Raw genomic sequence first — 5,000 nt, forward strand, 5'->3', positions numbered from 1 at the left:
GCACGAAGTCGTGGACCGGCAATCACTCCACCTGCACCTGTTCGTGCCCCACCCCAACCGCCCAACTCGCAGCTCCAGCGGATGAACGGCGGACTTTGCTCGCACTCGCAATGTGCAATCCACCCCTATAACGTGCGTTTCATGAAGAGTTATGTCCAATATGCGACATTCCCGCTGTCCCTATACATGAGCTGCGAGCTGTACCACGTACGAGCTACAGACGCGAGCGCGTTGCTCTCTGTACGAATGCAGATGCTCAGCGGCAGCTAGGAGGCGCTCCATCCATGTCGGTACCGGTGAGCGTTGCACTCGCAGTCGCAAAAACGTACGGCAAGTATATTACTCGGAAGAGTCAATGACAGTCCAAGCCCCCCTGCGTGGGAAGAGTCTTCCTAGGCCATGACCCACCGGAAGGGCGCAGCGTCCCCCACCCCAGACATGTGACGTCACACTATCGGTATTGACGACTAGACTGATTCCTTATAATCATTTGCCATACACCGGTGGAAGCTGCCGAGACGAGTAACTACATAGCGGGCTCGCCGTGTCACTAATGTACAGAGATACAATAGTTTCGACTGGAACCGGATTAAACGTATACACGGCGCTGATTAGTAATAGATAGAGCCATCAGAATACAGATAATGTATACAACTGTCCGTATACATGCTGAAAGACTCTGCTCACAATCACACGTCAGCCAGACACTCTTATCACGCACTACTCTCTGCCTGTAACAGGCACACAGACAATATCTAAGCACCAGCATGGAACAACACCCAGTGCATCCTCTCTGCCACATTAGACAATCCACACTATCATAACCAGACCGGGAGGTCCACTCGGAAAACAGAATATCCCACCCTTCCGACAACCACCATTGCTCAGCTAAGCCACCAACACCCACACATGTCCTACACAGGGGTGCACCCAACATCACAATACTGCCTCCTGTCACACCACACAAACAATGGCACGAATGAAAGACACAGGTCTGCCACAAGCATGGAATCAGAGCGCCGCCTGTTATGAGCCAAAGGTGCACCCTGACGTGGCAAATCAGATGATGCCGCAGTCATTTACTTACGATAATCACAATCAACAAACCAGCCCCCCCCCCCCCCCGAAAACACCTTTCCTTACAACAATGTGTGCCTTAACCTAACCCGTATTGTGCCTTAACCTAACCCGTATTGTGCCTTAACCTAACCCGTATTGTGCCTTAACCTAACCCATATTGCGCCTTAACCTAACCCATATTGCGCCTTAACCTAACCCATATTGCGCCTTAACCTAACCCATATTGCGCCTTAACCTAACCCATATTGTGCCTTAACCTAACCTATATTGTACCTTAACCTAACCCATATTGTACCTTAACCTAACCCATATTGTACCTTAACCTAACCTATATTGTACCTTAACCTAACCTATATTGTACCTTAACCTAACCTATATTGGGCCTTAACCTAACCTATATTGGGCCTTAACCTAACCTATATTGGGCCTTAACCTAACCTATATTGGGCCTTAACCTAACCTATATTGGGCCTTAACGTAACCCACGTTGCGCCTTAACCTAACCTATATTGTACCTTAACCTAACCCATATTGTACCTTAACCTAACCTATATTGGGCCTTAACCTAACCTATATTGGGCCTTAACCTAACCTATATTGGGCCTTAACCTAACCTATATTGGGCCTTAACGTAACCCACGTTGCGCCTTAACGTAACCCACGTTGCGCCTTAACGTAACCCACGTTGCGCCTTAACGTAACCCACGTTGCGCCTTAACGTAACCCACGTTGCGCCTTAACGTAACCCACGTTGCGCCTTAACCTAACCCATATTGCGCCTTAACCTAACCCATATTGCGCCTTAACCTAACCCATATTGCGCCTTAACCTAACCCATATTGTACCTTAACCTAACCTATATTGTACCTTAACCTAACCTATATTGTACCTTAACCTAACCTATATTGGGCCTTAACCTAACCTATATTGGGCCTTAACCTAACCTATATTGGGCCTTAACCTAACCTATATTGGGCCTTAACCTAACCTATATTGGGCCTTAACGTAACCCACGTTGCGCCTTAACGTAACCCACGTTGCGCCTTAACGTAACCCACGTTGCGCCTTAACGTAACCCACGTTGCGCCTTAACGTAACCCACGTTGCGCCTTAACGTAACCCACGTTGCGCCTTAACCTAACCCATATTGCGCCTTAACCTAACCCATATTGCGCCTTAACCTAACCCATATTGCGCCTTAACCTAACCCATATTGTGCCTTAACCTAACCTATATTGTACCTTAACCTAACCCATATTGTACCTTAACCTAACCTATATTGTACCTTAACCTAACCTATATTGTACCTTAACCTAACCTATATTGTACCTTAACCTAACCCATATTGCGCCTTAACCTAACCCATATTGCGCCTTAACCTAACCCATATTGCGCCTTAACCTAACCCATATTGCGCCTTAACCTAACCCATATTGCGCCTTAACCTAACCCATATTGCGCCTTAACCTAACCCATATTGCGCCTTAACCTAACCCATATTGCGCCTTAACCTAACCCATATTGCGCCTTAACCTAACCCATATTGTACCTTAACCTAACCCATATTGTACCTTAACCTAACCTATATTGTACCTTAACCTAACCTATATTGTACCTTAACCTAACCTATATTGTACCTTAACCTAACCTATATTGGGCCTTAACCTAACCTATATTGGGCCTTAACCTAACCTATATTGGGCCTTAACCTAACCTATATTGGGCCTTAACCTAACCTATATTGGGCCTTAACGTAACCCACGTTGCGCCTTAACGTAACCCACGTTGCGCCTTAACGTAACCCACGTTGCGCCTTAACGTAACCCACGTTGCGCCTTAACGTAACCCACGTTGCGCCTTAACGTAACCCACGTTGCGCCTTAACGTAACCCACGTTGCGCCTTAACGTAACCCACGTTGCGCCTTAACCCAACACACGTTGCGCCTTAACCCAACACACGTTGGGCCTTAACCCAACACACGTTGGGCCTTAACCCAACACACGTTGGGCCTTAACCCAACACACGTTGGGCCTTAACCCAACACACGTTGGGCCTTAACCCAACACACGTTGGGCCTTAACCCAACACACGTTGGGCCTTAACCCAACACACGTTGGGCCTTAACCCAACACACGTTGGGCCTTAACCCAACACACGTTGGGCCTTAACCCAACACACGTTGGGCCTTAACCCAACACACGTTGGGCCTTAACCCAACACACGTTGGGCCTTAACCCAACACACGTTGGGCCTTAACCCAACACACGTTGGGCCTTAACCCAACACACGTTGGGCCTTAACCCAACACACGTTGGGCCTTAACCTGCTCTGTAATTGTCATACGACGCGTTAAATTAGTGTGGTGTTGCCTAACTGCAACCCCCGCAATATAGTTTGCTACTCGCACTGCCTGGTCCCCAGAGTATCGCTTCATGTTAAACACCTTGCAGCTATACACTGTAATGCGGATGGCAGCAGGACGTACATGCTCAATGCCCTTCGCAGTTGTTCATTGGCATTTGCATGGCGAAGCACAGCCTACGTTGTGGTACGGCGTGTGTCAACTGTCCGCTGATGTTGTACGTCCAAATCACACACTGTACTGCACATTGGTCCTCATGTACTGAATGATACATCGTGGTACATGTGTGACCGTACCACGACTGCGCCAACAACGGCGAACCATACGGTCCAAATATTGTGCACTCAGCTACGTGTCGTCTCCCTATAAGAGCTGGATTGCAGTATGGTATGCCGTGGATGGCGATCAGCATGAGCCGTCTGTTGATGTAGTGGCGCGTGTTGTCAGACGTAGTCGTCTCTTCTCACACACCGTGATAGCATGGTGCACTGCGTTCCACATCTGCGACATGCGACAGAGGCCGGTTGACAGTCGTTCGCGCAATGGACATCGCATACGTACGGGGGCCACCTTCCACGTGTTCGCGAAGCGTGCACATGTTGTTGCGTGTATGTGGGCAGACATAGTGTGTCGTGACACCTGACACAGGCATGCAACAATCGTTGAATTTGCAAATGGCGATGGACGTCTACGTTTGCTGGTGACGTTACGCAAATGAACAACTGGTAAACGGTTGTGGTGCGGTTGTTCTCGCTAGAGGTGAATCAGTGATGGCGACGATCGGTTGAGCTACCAACCGGTTGTTTCAGCGATACCCACCATGCCCACGAACGTGAATGGCATGTGGGTGTGAAGCGATACGCGGCGGTGGCTGGGTGGGACCGTCCCCGGCCGGTGAGGGGGGGCCTCCCGGCGTGCTGGCCGCGCGGTGCGTGGGCGCACGCGCTACAGCCGGCTGGTGGGGGCGGCCAGTGGCAGGCGCGCCGGCCGACGGAGGCGGCAGGCGGCGCAGCTGCGCGCCGGCGCACCCTGCACGCGGCGCCGTGCGGCCAAAGTAGGTCCTCGCGGGCCCGGTGCGAAGCGCGGTGGACATCTGCAGTGTGCTGGTCCGATTGAGGACTGTGTGCGCTGAGGATGCGCCGCCGCCCGGCGCTCGGCGCCGCGACGCCGTCTGCTGCTCGGTCGCCTCTGCGGTTCTCGCAGGTGGTTTGTATCGCAGCTGTGCGGACGTGTTGGCGCGTGCGCTGTGCTGGGAGAGTTCGCTTCGGCACCCAAGTGGGGCTTTTGTCCTTCTGTGGCGCTGGCGTTGGAGCTGCCGGCCACCGTAGGTGGCGCGTGTTGTCTCCCGCCGGCAATGCCACGACAGCACGCTCCCGGGCCTCTGTCGGCAGCGGCAAGCTCAGTTGGGAGCACGGGTGGTCGCACCTAAAGCGTCTACTCGCCAAACTCCGGGCGATTGCGCCTCTCTCGAACCCGACCAAGTACTTAGGACGGCGCTGCGCGCCGCCGGGACCTGAGAGGGTTTCGAGGTGTATTGTGCAGGGGAGCTCAGCCTC

This window comes from Schistocerca americana, unplaced genomic scaffold (genome assembly GCF_021461395.2).
Source record: "Schistocerca americana isolate TAMUIC-IGC-003095 unplaced genomic scaffold, iqSchAmer2.1 HiC_scaffold_1180, whole genome shotgun sequence".
Taxonomy (NCBI): Eukaryota; Metazoa; Arthropoda; class Insecta; order Orthoptera; family Acrididae; genus Schistocerca; species Schistocerca americana.